The following is a 14,261-nucleotide window of genomic DNA, read 5'->3' as shown; positions in this document are numbered from 1 at the left end:
AGTTTCAACATCAAGGTCCTCTAGTAAACTTTCCATTTCAAGAGGACTGTCTTCCCTATCTGTCAAAGAAAGAAGCAAGTGTGTGGATTGCACATCTTTAATGGTCAAAGAAACATCATCAAAAACATTTGGAATGTGTCTAGGTTGACTCTGCCTGTTCTGTAATCCAGCAAAATGTTTTTTTAGTTTAAGGTTACGAATGAATTTAAAGACATCTATCTTCGTTTGGCACATGTCACCGGTAGCATAGGTTTTGCAAGTAATAAGCACAGGAAGCAGATGTAGCTTTGTAGTTTATTAGTAGATTGGACCCTAAGATGTCACTGGTAGAGAAGTTCAGCTGCAACTGACTCTTACATTCCTATGTACACACAGTGGTCACTAACATTCCACTGGAATTAAAGGAACAGTAATAATGTAGAAACAGGAGAATGTAACACATCCTTCTTCTTAAATAAAAAAAACAAATAAAAAAAAACTATGTACATTGCAATGACACATTCTATATATATACAGAGTCACATCAAATAATCTTTAAGCTTGACAGGTTTCACAATGATTCGTCCTGACAATCTTCTGGAGCTGGAAACATCCACCTTTGGAAGATCAGATGACGTGGATTGAACATGAGGAGAATGAACAGAACTTGGAACAGAACTAGTACCAGACCCCTTTTCCAACCAAAGATCACGTTCTAAATCATTGCACTTAACAACATTACATACATTCCATTTTTGTCCATCATCCAGCAGAACGCAATTACCCAATACCTTCAACACCTTCTTGGGACGAGACCATCAGGAAGAACCATCCTTGGATAACCCAAAACGAGAAGATCTCACCAAATCACCAATTTGAAAACCACATACACGTTTCATAATTTTATCATTATGCCTGTCCACATACCTCTTTTGGTAAGAGCTCATCCTACTGTTGAGATTTTCTTTATAATTGCGACCAGCAGAAATCTTGAGCATCCACGCAGGAGTCACCTTATTACCAGCAGAACGCCCCTTCAAAAGATGAAATGGAGATACCATGGTAGCAGAATGTGGAGTATTCCTATAACTCCAAACCAAATTTTTGACAGCAACTTTGCAATCATTGCCACCTGACACAGCTAATTGTATACAATCTTTTAAAACACGCTTGAACCTTTCTACCATGCCGTTCTCCCTTGGGCAATAAACAGCCGTAGTAATGTGTTTAATTCCACATGAATGTAAGTAACTTTGGAACTCTGAAGCAACGAACTGCGGACCATTATCAGTTGTGATGCTCTCAGGAAAACCTTCCCTATGAAAAACCTCCTCACAAAAGTTAACAATGCTGGAAGCTTTAACCTCCTTAACAAATGCAACCTCGGGCCATTTGCTATAGTAATCCATCAACACAATGGCAAATTTACCAGTAATACTACCAACACTGAACGGGCCACAAATGTCTATAGCAAGTTTTTGCCATGGTCCACCCGGAAATGGAACAGCAGAGATTGTGGTTTCTTGAGAAACATGAGATTTATCACTACATGTGCAAGCAGCGCAGTTCCTTACACATCTATCAATATATTTGTCCATACCTGGCCACCAGAAATCACACCTACACCTTCTTTTCATCCCAGACATGCCTGAGTGCCCTTCGTGCATAAGATCCAGTAACCTATTTCGTAACGAAGACGGTACGACAAGCTTGTCAGCTCTTCTAACCACACCCACCACAAGGTCATAAGAAAGTTCAGGCCAAACGGTTTTATATTCGGATAAGTCAGAATCACTCCAAGAAAAATTATTGCATGGTGATGCTAAGCGTGCAATTACCTCCTTCAATACCACATCATCCTGAACAGCTTGTCTCCATACCTCCAAACCTATAGCACCACTGCAAGCTTCATCCACAGAAGCAATAGACCAATCTTCATCTTGTTCAACCACAACATCTTCACCTCCAATTGGAAGTCGAGATAGGCAATCAGCATTGACATTTTTGATTCCAGGTACGTATTCCATTGAAAAATCATATTCTTGTAACTTATATATCCACTTGGCAATCCTAGGCGTGGCTTTCCCTGCACCCTTAGTGGAAAAAATATCAACAAGGGGTTTATGATCTGTCCTCAACTCAAAGTTAGTGCCCCAGACATAGTTCCTGAAATAATTCACACCCCAAAAGCAAGCTAAAGCCTCTTTCTCGATGACAGAGTAAGAAGGTTCAGCACCCTTTAATGTTCGTGAGGCAAAGGCTACCACCCACTCAAATTTGTCTTTCCCTTGCATCAAAACAGCTCCAAGCCCATATGCACTCGCATCCACCACAATGATCGACCTCTTGCTGGGATCATAAGGTTTAAGAGCAACAGCATTTGCAATTTCTTTTTTTACATCATCAAACACAGCTTGACACTCTGTGGTCCATAAAAACTTCGCATCTTTTTTCATCAACAATCTTAAGCAAAAGACCTTAGAAGCAAAATTTGGTACAAATTTCGAGTAATACTCGGCAAGACCTAAAAAAGATCGGAGCTGGTCTTTATCAGATGGTGCCGGAGCGTTCTTGATGGCATCTAATAAGTTCTTTTTAGGTTTAACACCATCTGCAGATAAAGTGTGCCCAAGATATTCTATTTCATTGGTGGCAAATTTGCATTTCTCAGCAGCTACAGTCAATCCAGCCTTTTGAAGTTTACCCAAAACATCATGCAGAATCATGTCATGGTCACTCTTATCAGCACCCCATACAAGTACATCATCTTGAAATACTAACATGTTAGGTGTGCCTTCAAGGACTCTGCACATGACTCTGAAAAACGGCCAAAGCAGAGGATAACCCAAAAGGCATTCTCAAAAACTGAAATGCACCCTCAGGAGTGATAAAGGAAGTCAGATGACGGGATTCTGGATGTAACTTTATCTGATGTTATGCATTTGACAGATCAATGGACGAGAAAAATTTTGCATCTTTAACAGAAGCAACCATTTCATTAATCTTGGGTAAGGGAAAGCGATCTACCCAAATATTTTTGTTTAAATCTCTCAAATCAACACACATGCGCAATTTTCCGTTGGATTTGTGTGCCAAAACTACTGGACTGAGCCAATCAGATGCTTCGATCGGTTCAATAATGTTCTGATGACAAAGGCGATCTAACTCCAATTTGAGTTGAGATCTTAACACTAACAGCACATTACATACTTTATGAACAATAGGGGTACAATCAGGTTTAAGAACTATTCTGTGTTCAAATTTTTTGAGACATCCTAATTTAGGATTAAACAAATCAGGGAACTTTTTATGCAATTCTAACACATCATTGTCATCCTGAGTTACTAAAACTTCTTCAGAATTTTTTCTATGCCAATTAGGAGATAGTAAAACTTGGTCAGGATGATTTGGATCAAGGGTCAATCCTAAATTCCATAGTTCTTTCCACCCTAATAAGGCTCTCCCCTTTTCCACCACATAGACAGTTCCAAGAGTGCTCCTATCCTTAAAAATGATTTCAGATGAAAAACATCCAATCACAGGTAGTCTAATGCATAGATAACCCACAGGAGATCTTTGTGAGAGAACTAAGGTGGGTTTACCACACGTTTCCCACATGGTCTTATCAATAATGGTATACAACGAGCAAGAATCAGCCCAAAGAAATAACTTGTGGTTGTTGATAGTGACTTCACATTTAGGTGGTTGAATCTCTTCAGAAATATGATTAACCTCATCATCATTCCAAATGGTCATAACTTCAATATCACTATCGCTATTAGAGTAAAGGGATTCATCAATGAAATTTACAGAGCTTTTCCAAGCACTGGGATTCCCTGACCTGCACATCCTAATTTAGGATTAAACAAATCAAATAAAAAAAACAAATAAAAAAAAAACTATGTACATTGCAATGACACATTCTATATATATACAGAGTCACATCAAATAATCTTTAAGCTTGACAGGTTTCACAATGATTCGTCCTGACAATCTTCTGGAGCTGGAAACATCCACCTTTGGAAGATCAGATGACGTGGATTGAACATGAGGAGAATGAACAGAACTTGGAACAGAACTAGTACCAGACCCCTTTTCCAACCAAAGATCACGTTCTAAATCATTGCACTTAACAACATTACATACATTCCATTTTTGTCCATCATCCAGCAGAACGCAATTACCCAATACCTTCAACACCTTCTTGGGACGAGACCATCTGGAAGAACCATCCTTGGATAACCCAAAACGAGAAGATCTCACCAAATCACCAATTTGAAAACCACATACACGTTTCATAATTTTATCATTATGCCTGTCCACATACCTCTTTTGGTAAGAGCTCATCCTACTGTTGAGATTTTCTTTATAATTGCGACCAGCAGAAATCTTGAGCATCCACGCAGGAGTCACCTTATTACCAGCAGAACGCCCCTTCAAAAGATGAAATGGAGATACCATGGTAGCAGAATGTGGAGTATTCCTATAACTCCAAACCAAATTTTTGACAGCAACTTTGCAATCATTGCCACCTGACACAGCTAATTGTATACAATCTTTTAAAACACGGTTGAACGTTTCTACCATGCCGTTCTCCCTTGGGCAATAAACAGCCGTAGTAATGTGTTTAATTCCACATGAATGTAAGTAACTTTGGAACTCTGAAGCAACGAACTGCGGACCATTATCAGTTGTGATGCTCTCAGGAAAACCTTCCCTATGAAAAACCTCCTAACAAAAGTTAACAATGCTGGAAGCTTTAACCTCCTTAACAAATGCAACCTCGGGCCATTTGCTATAGTAATCCATCAACACAATGGCAAATTTACCAGTAATACTACCAACACTGAACGGGCCACAAATGTCTATAGCAAGTTTCTGCCATGGTCCATCCGGAAATGGAACAGCAGAGATTGTGGTTTCTTGAGAAGCATGAGATTTATCACAACATGTGCAAGCAGCGCAGTTCCTTACACATCTATCAATATCTTTGTCCATACCTGGCCACCAGAAATCACACCTACACCTTCTTTTCATCCCATCCTCGTCGCCACTTTTGCAAGTAATAAGCACAGGAAGCAGATGTAGCTTTGTAGTTTATTAGTAGATTGGACCCTAAGATGTCACTGGTAGAGAAGTTCAGCTGCAACTGACTCTTAAATTCCTATGTACACACAGTGGTCACTAACATTCCACTGGAATTAAAGGAACAGTAATAATGTAGAAACAGGAGAATGTAACAATAGGGATTAAAGTTAAGGCCTCTACTAAGTAGGGAGACCATCTCTGGTGTCAAGGGAAATGAGGGCAAATTGATGACTTGTACTTTGTCATTTAGTGTAGCTAATTCTTCTGTGCCCCTGACCTCAGTTTCCTGCGATAGTCTTCGCTTGTTCCCGCGTTTGCCCCTGTGGGGTTTGGGTCTATGGCGGTTCTTGGTGGCTGTGTCCTGCTGCCTTTCCTCACACGTTCCATTTCTAAAAAAAAGGTTGAACTGTGGGGCTCTGAATTCGCTAGAATTTCATTTTCAATGTCACTGAGCCCAGTAGAGCTTAGGGAGGTGGTGCTGGAATTAACGGAACTGGTGGTTGTGGTTCTGCCTGACTGTGGGCCTGCTTTGGGTTTAGGGATCAGGGAATCGTAATTACGATCAAAGGTATAAATTCTACCATTTTTATAATCTGCCTCATCCCTTTTGATCTGACGTGCCTTTCTGTTCTTTATTTCCGTCTGATGCTTGAGAAGAATCTCATCTAGTAGGGTGTAATTTTTGACTGTGGCTTCAGGTTTATTCAAATCTTTTATCTCCTGTTCTACAATAGAGATTTCTGCCTGTAATTTCGCGGTTTTGCGGTCAGCACTCTCGATGAGAATGTCCATGAGTGTAATGGAATTCTGATTGAGTGAGTCTTCCCATTTGATCATGAGATCTCTGTCTAGATCATCGTAGGTCGGAAAAATGTGGGATCGTAGTCCTCTGGGGACTAATTTGAGCTTTAGATAGTGTTTTAGGGTTGCTCCGTCCCACCAACGGGAGTTCTCTTGTTTCTTGAGTTTCTCCAATTTGAAGAACTTGTCTCTTAAACCCTCTATGCACGCAGGGCCTGCCGTGGCCGATGCCTGGTGTGTTGGCATGCCTTTGGCCAGGTTGTCAAAGAGATCTGCTGCTGCCTTATCTCTGTCCATAGTGTAACGGACAGGTGAGAAACTCGGGGTGAGGGCGATAATTATGTTGGTAAAGTGGAGGCACCCTATCTGAAGAGATTAAAGTAAACTGCTTGGGGGTTTTATTGAAGTTCAGATATCAGGGGCGCACTGCCTCAATTTCTACGTTACTGTGTGTAGTTCGAAAAGTGGTAGCTGTGTAGTGCGTGAAGAGCAGGCGGAAAAACACCCTTAACCGTCTAAAAAGTCAGAGACTATACGATAATTATACAGCTGTGCTCTCGCAACTACAATAAAGTGTTACACAATTGAGTACAATAGACAAGTATCAATAATTAAATAGAAGCAGATTCTTTGGTGTGTTTCTTGTCCCAGCAGGGTGAAGATTTATTGTATCCAGACTTGAGGAATGTCACAATATGCCGACACGTGTTTCGTCGTGTGCCGTTGAGTCAACACGACTCTTCAGGGCTGGTGGTACAAAACATAGTGTATACATATTCAGTGGTACGTCATATCACAGAAATAGGCTGCATATGGTGACAAGAAGTGCATCACGCATGCAGTAGTGATGTGCGTATCCAGTCGCACGGAGTGGGTGTGATGGGTGATGACGCTCAAGATACTGAGAGTGTGCCACTCTAAGGAAGTGAGTGGTTTTCCTTGAGTGGTGGTGCCCTGGGTGTGAGGTTTGCTGGTATTAAGTTAAAATTGTGGCAAGCGTTCACGCACACACGGTGGTCCTGCATACCTAGGGTTACAGAGTGTCAAAATATCTTGGTGAGGGCAAGCTAAAGTGAAGTATAATAAAAAATAAGTTTGTGGGTGACAAGTTCATACCGGAGTGTGTGGATATAATTTGTAGTTTAAGAAGATTGGTGATATCTATAGTGATATAATGAGATACATGCTCTCTCTACGACGTTCAGTTATTACCTTTAGACTCAACTCCTGGATGTGGGTTGAGAATAGTCTGGAAGTTATGGTAATGTTTCACGTGGGTGGATTAGAGAGAGACTAAAACGCGAGAGGAGAAGAAAAAACATTGTCAGAAAGGTATAAAATGAGGAATGTGCGAGAGCCTCTCGGTGGATGGCTAAAATTAAAATTATAAGATCGACCAGGACACTGTATTGGAAGTATCCTTACCACTGGGTTTATTTAAATTCAAAACAAGTGGTAAGTGGGTAGTGGTGGAGTGTCCAGTGGAGTTAGAAGCGAGATCGCGTTCTATCCGCTCTGTTTCGCCCTTTTCGGGTGTATCAGAGACTTCAAGGTTTTAGCGCTATGGTAAAGGAATAAAGTAAAATAACAGGATCATTGGACTAAAAGTAGCATACATCGCGTCAAACTCTGTCAATATTTATGGTAAAATAACTAGAAAAAATACGTGGATAGCGGTAACGTTTTGTACCTGAATACGGGTGTATTTCAGGCATTGACCGGGAGGGGATCCATCAAATTGAAAACATCTGAAAACGGGTTTGTTTTCTCAATTGGCGGTATGCTGTAAGGGTTTTGAAATTGACATGCACGCATTAGGAATGCGAAAGTAAGTTCGCGTGGGCTCATTAGCTCCATAATACTTGAAATCTAGTTGTTAAGGAGAGAGGGCAATGACTTACCCGTAGTTAGGTATCCCTCCTCCGTTGGTTCCCTGTGGCCGTCTGTCGTGAGCGGACACCTGACCGGAGGAGGAGGTGTTACTATGTAGGATTTCTAAACATAGAAGATGTCGGTTTGCTTGTATGTTCAAACGTGGCCGCCATCTTGGCAAGGGGAAATCATGATGCAGAATGCATGGTACTCGCGTACTGACATGTTGTGTAGACAATAATTGTATGTCTACGTGCTACGTATATGGAAGGAGAGGAAAAGTAATACCGAAAGGGAGTCTTTAGCCATATTGTCGTTGTACTAGTTTTTTGTTCGGTGCTCGCGTACTGGCATATTGTGTAGACAATATTCGTGTGTCTACGTCTTGTATATTATCGAAGGAGATGATGGATATTACCGAATAGGAAGCATTATCCATATTGTTGTTGTACTGATAATTTGTTCAGTGGAACAAATTATCGTTGTTCTGTTTGTCAGATAGGAGGGTGCAAAATTACCGAAATAGGTGTCTGTACCTCCTACTGTTACTCAATGTATATGAGTGTGGTGTATTTTTAAAGAAGGTGATTCGATAGAGTAACATTCCACCAGGTGAGGGTGCATTATCGTTGTTGTGTATTGGTGACTTCATAGATCACATTTTTATACATTTTAAACAAAATTAATTCATTTTTGTCTGATCTCGCCAACGTTCTAATAGATCATGAGAAGCTGGCCCCAACTGACAGTTGTAATAGGCTATAAAATATCCAAAATAACATGTATGATTTTAAATCAACAATATGACAAGAGTTATATAAATTGCAGTATGTGCATTTTTAAGTGACATTCTCGTTCCAAAAGATGTAGACCTTTATACAAAAGAGTGTCTGTGGTCGTTTCATGTGAGTTTTGTCGATAAATAGAAATAGATATGAGTAGTTTTCCAAAAGTAGGATCCCCAAAGGTAACTTATTAGTTACCCAGAAAGTATTGAAGCTCAGGGTCGTAGTTTAGCCCATGTTCCACGCTCTGTAGACACATGATCCATGTGGCCTCCCTACGTCTGAGCGTCAATTCTCTGTTGCCCCCTCTGATGTTGAGGGGAATCATGTCGATCCCAAAAACACGCGCTTTGATGTCATCCTCTAGAGGTTGGCACTCAGCTATGTGTAGAGCTACTGGGTACCTCGGATCTCTTTTCTGTATAGCCCTCATGTGTTCTGCGATTCTTGAATGAATGAATGATTACACATTTCTATAGCGCATGGTTACCCTAAGGCATCCCAGCGCTTATGTGGTCAAGTCATCTCCATTAACTTTAGCAGAATAGGAAGGTTTTCAGCATTTTTCTAAACCTGAGATGGTTCTCCTCCAAGCGGATAGCATCTGGAAGATTGTTCCAGAGCTTTGCAACCTGTAGAGCGAAACGTCTGCCCCCGGTGTGCGATCTCCTGAACCTGGGGATTGCCAGTAGATTCTTATTGCTGGATCTCAGGGTTCTGCATGTTTGATAAGGCATAAACAAGGGTGCAAGAATGTCTGGTCCCGAGTTATGCAGAGCTTTGTGAGCAATAGTCATTGCTTTAAATTGAATTCGTTGTTGCACAGGCAACCAATGCAATTGCCTCAATGCTGGTTTGACAGAGGTTCTGCGTGGGATGTTTAGTAGCAATCGGGCAGCACAGTTTTGGATGGTCTGAAGGATCTTGATAGTCCCTTTAGGGGCCCCTAGATAGACTGCGTTGGCATAGTCTAATCGTGATAGTATAAGGGATTGGACTAGGATCCTTCTAGCCTCAAAGGGAAGTAGTCCTAAAATTTTTCTGAGTGCTCTCATGAGGGCGTAACCAGTCCTCGCTACCTTCCGGGCTTGGACCTGAAAATTAAGGGCTGGGTCGAGCCACACTCCCAAGCTCTTAATTTGCTCCTTAGGGGTTGGAGGCTGCCCCAAAGAGTCCGGCCACCGCATATCCACAGAGGTAGGTGGTTTATGTCCTAACATCATGACCTCTGTTTTAGCTCCATTAAGCTTCAAAAAAGAGTCATTCATCCAATCCTGAACTTTACTAAGACAGGAGGATAGGTTGTTATAAGTCGTCTCCTGCCCCGACAGGGAGATGATAAGCTGAGTATCATCATCTTTCCTTGAGTGCCCTGATGGTGCTGCCAACATAGATTTTACCACATTTTACCACATTTACATTCGATTATGTAGACAACAAATTTGGTCAGGCAAGTGATGTTGTGATTGATTTTATACACTGTCCCTTCCGGACCCTTGAACGTTGTGGTGCCATGTTTACCCCAAATACACATGGAACAGAAACCACATTTGTGGAAACCCAGACCTCTTGTGGATAGCCAATCTCGTGCCGTAGTATTTGAGGTAACTGTGGTGCTCAATTTATTCCTCAAAGTGAAACCCTTTCTGTACGTGATGGCAGGTCTGTCTGGAAGGAACTCCTTAAGCACAGGATCCTCTGTTAACAGTTTCCAGTGTTTGTTGAAGCTCTTTTTGGTAGTGTGGTTGAGTGCATTGAATTCTGTTATCAATCTGATTTGTTGTGATCACTCTCAATTGTCGGTAGGACCTCCATATCCCGCAAGATACTCCATAAATTCAGCCTGTTGTAGGTAAGGGCTCCAGCTGGGTCAGACTTCGTCCTCCCATTAACAGCCCTAAGGTCAAATTCCAAATTTAAGGAATTGATCTGAACCGCCACTTGGGTCCACCTCCTAATGGGGGCAGAGTTAGGGCAGGAATCCCTCTCCTAGAGTCCTCTTCGTTGGTTCCCAATGTATCGTCCATCCCAAGAGGCTCAAACGTGCAATTCAGGTCCCCCGCCACCAAGACGTGAGATTTATTGGGACACTGCCTGAGCAAGTCTTCTAACACCGATACTATGGGTGATTGTGAGCCTCCCTTCGTGCCTCTGGCATAAATATTGAAAATATCCAAGATCAGAACACCCCGTGCACCCTTTATTGAAATGCTAAGGAGATCGGATGAGTTGGTGGCATGCTGAACCACCTGACAGTCGAGTGAGACAGCAACCCATATGAGAAGGCCTCCAGAAGGGCGGCCCTTCCCCGAGGGAGGGGCTACTGCGGGAACAAAATAAGATGAATAGCCTACCTTGTGGCAGGGCTCCCTACTCCAGGTTTATTAAAAGATGCAAATAGAGTAACCCTCCACAAGAGAGTTCCAGTCAGGTAGGCCCAGCTTCCTCGAGATGCCCGCAACGTTCCAGCTGAAAATCTTTAGATCTGGATTCGCCACAGCCGTCACCCTGTGGGGCTCGGGGCTAGGAACCCTCTCCCTCTCAGCAGTTAGCCCTGATGCGCTATTCCCCTGTTTGCCCCCAGCAAGCAGGTCAATATCCTGCACTGAGTGGCTATCTTCAACTGGCAGTAATGGAAAGATGGCATTACTATTACCTAGATCGTGAGAATCAAGGGCATGACCTGGACTTAAGGGCTGGGTGACCACCCCGCGATGAGTATCATTTCAATATCCAGGCTTCCTCCCATAGAACCCAGGCCAAGCAGCTGGCTGGTGAGGTAGGGGGGTGAAGAGGTTCTCAGAGAAAGTAAAATTGTTACTCCAGCCCCAACTCAAATGTATGCCATTATAGTTTCCTACAGGTCTTGGGTAGAAATAAGTTAAGTCTACTTTATCGATGCCTGCTCCCCCAGTTCCTTGATTCTGATTACAAATTGTTTGGGCGACCCTACCATCCTTAAAGTTTACCACCACACAATCTCCCTCAAGGTGCTTATGTCCATAACCTACCCATCCTACCTTTCTAACTCCTAGGTTCAGACCATCTAATTACCTGGGTAGAGGTCTATTAGTCCTTAGCCAGTGGAAGGTTTTATTTTTTAGTGCTTGGTAGGATTCTTGATGATCAGCCTTCAAGGAAGGTATGTTTGTGAGTATGGCAACATAAGGCTGACACTCTGGAGGTAAGTTCACGGGTGGGATTTTTAGGGCCACTTTAGGGGGCAGTGCTTTGGGTTGGGTGGCTTTTGGGAGTTTGGTACTAGTTCTGCTAGAATGGGCTTGCTCAGAGCCGTTGGTATTCAAAGTTCCCTTTGATTTAGCCGGACCATTTCTACCGGGTATATCAGCCCGGACAGACTTCTTAACTGGGGCAGTGCAAGGCTTTGGTACATTCGGTTGTACTGAAATAACCGTTGCAGCCAACCCTGAGTGAGTAGCGCTCCATGAGGAAACCACAGCTTGGACAGCAGGGGCATTTGCCACTACCATCGCATTTGCAATGATCGAAGCATTGGGTATGCCCTGTGGGGATGTAGGAAATGCCCGGGGAATGGATTCCCCTCCCTGTCCATCCTCCCTAATTCTAGAGTGCAAATTAATAAGGGATTTAAGAGAGAAAAAGTTGTCCAGTGTTACTTGCTCGAACCTGTCCAGCCTCTCTCCCAACCCTTTAACTCTCTCTAAAACCAGGGGCAGCAGTGATTTCATTATTTTCCCTATTTGGGCAGTTGTGAGAGGTTCATCTGGTGGGGCTACGGTGCAGTCTGTTGTTTGATCTACACATGGCTTCTCAGCTATATTGTTAGAGAGTTCTCCCCCTTGAGCCCCAGAGGGCTTTTTATGCCCGAAACGGCGCCCGCTTTAGTTCCACCTGCCCTGGCACCAAGCTTCCTAGGTCTCTTGTAGAGTTTAGGAAAGCTGCCTTTGTGCGGGCTAGCAATCCTTTTCCTTTTGGTATGGACTGAACTCTTGGAGACTGGCGGTGGCAAATCAGGTGGAATAGAAATATCATTCTGGGTAGTAGAAATAATAGGGCGGGGCGTAGGGACAGAGATCTCGCAAGGCCGTAAGTCAGAAACAATATCGTCAATAGGTGGAGCTATGGCTGCCCAGCTCTCCAACCTGTCCAGACTGACCCTCAAGGCTGCAACCCGTAGATGCTCTGGAGGGGGGAGATAATCAACAGGGGGTCAGGTGTACGTGCGGGTGAGAGAGCTAGCGCCAAGGGACCCAGAGAGGACCATTGACTCGGAAGATGTTCTCTGGAAAGGTGCTGCTCTGACATTGCAATCTCCTTCTCGATAACTGTGATAAACTGATCCATTGTGCCTATGGCACAACCAGAACCTCCCTCTCCACCCCCTCTCAGACTCTTCCCTGAACGGGTAGGCATTAGCGCATGCAGAGAAAAGTTACGCACAAGCCCAGCAAAAACAACTACCCAACTATAGAGCAAACACAGTATAAATAGTGAGTCCCGCTGGACATACAAGTACGACCACAGTTTTCAGAAGGTGGCCCAGCCCAGCCTTGGCCGGCCCCGAACTGCCACAGACGGCCCGCCCTTTGCCCGGGCTTCGCCCGGCGTCCCGCTCGGCGGGAGAAAGGGCAGATTATTAAGGCGCATGACAGGCCGTGGGCGGGGCTAGCAGGGGGCGCCGACAAGCAGTAGAATGCCATGCAGGGACTCCTGGTCAAGCGAGTCCCTGCGCTCCTCCCCTGCAGGTGTTGGTCTTGCCCCCGGTGCACACAAGTTCCACAGCAGCCCCTCCACAGAGTCAAACGCCGCAAAGCGGCACCCGCAAAGCGGCACCCGCAAAGCGGGTGCGGTGAGTCTTGGGGGCAGTACAGGGCAGGGCAGGTCAGCACAAAGGGTCACAGCACCAGCCACCTCCAGGTGAGTCCTCTCTCTAGTGCAAAGTCCAAGGGAATAATAATATAGTTTGAAACATCCTTTGAGCACCTCTTCAAATTTGGATATGTATGAACTTTTTTTTATAACATCACACATAGCAAGTTCTAGATTCAGAGCTACACATTGTACAACTGCAATGTGATCGCAATTGTCCCATCCTTGATGTTTGGAGACTTCATCCAGTAGCTGCTTCACAGCACCAGATTTAGTACCGAGGTTCACAGCAGCACCATCTGTTTTCAGACCAATGCATTTCTGGCTCAGAATATCCAAAGATATGCCCATGCTTTCCAGGCCAACCATTATAGCATTTTTCACTCCAGATGCAGTGGAGTTTTTCTTCCTGACAATGTCACACAGATGGGTAGCAAGTGTGCCTTCACAAACAAATCATACATAAATCAGTTCCTGTTCCTGAATTACTTTGTCAGTTGACCCATCTGACAGAACACTGAGGAACCTAGCATTTCCTATCTGGGATCGAATTGTCATTTTTAGGGTCTCGGAAATTGCTAATACAAAGGTACGGCATGCATGATAATTTGTATAATTTTCTAAATTCCAGTCAGGATTGTTCTTTTTCTTCAGTCTGCAGAGTTTTGGAAACGTAATAAAAGCCTCACCTTGTTTTGCAAGATAATAGGCTGTATTAAATAAAATGTTTAAGTGCCCAATATTATTTTTCATGCATTTTTGTGATTGATTTGGCTATGCAGGTCTCCTGTGGGTTTTGAATCACAGCTTCATGCAATATGTATTTTTCAGGTGATTTGCTTTTGTTCTGCCATTCCAACGTCTCCCTTTTGAATTTTTCTGTCA

The sequence above is a fragment of the Lissotriton vulgaris genome, chromosome 3_1, assembly GCF_964263255.1.
Source record: "Lissotriton vulgaris chromosome 3_1, aLisVul1.2, whole genome shotgun sequence".
Taxonomy (NCBI): Eukaryota; Metazoa; Chordata; class Amphibia; order Caudata; family Salamandridae; genus Lissotriton; species Lissotriton vulgaris.
The sequence above is the reverse complement of the archived record's forward strand: the minus strand, read 5'-3'. Positions refer to the sequence as shown.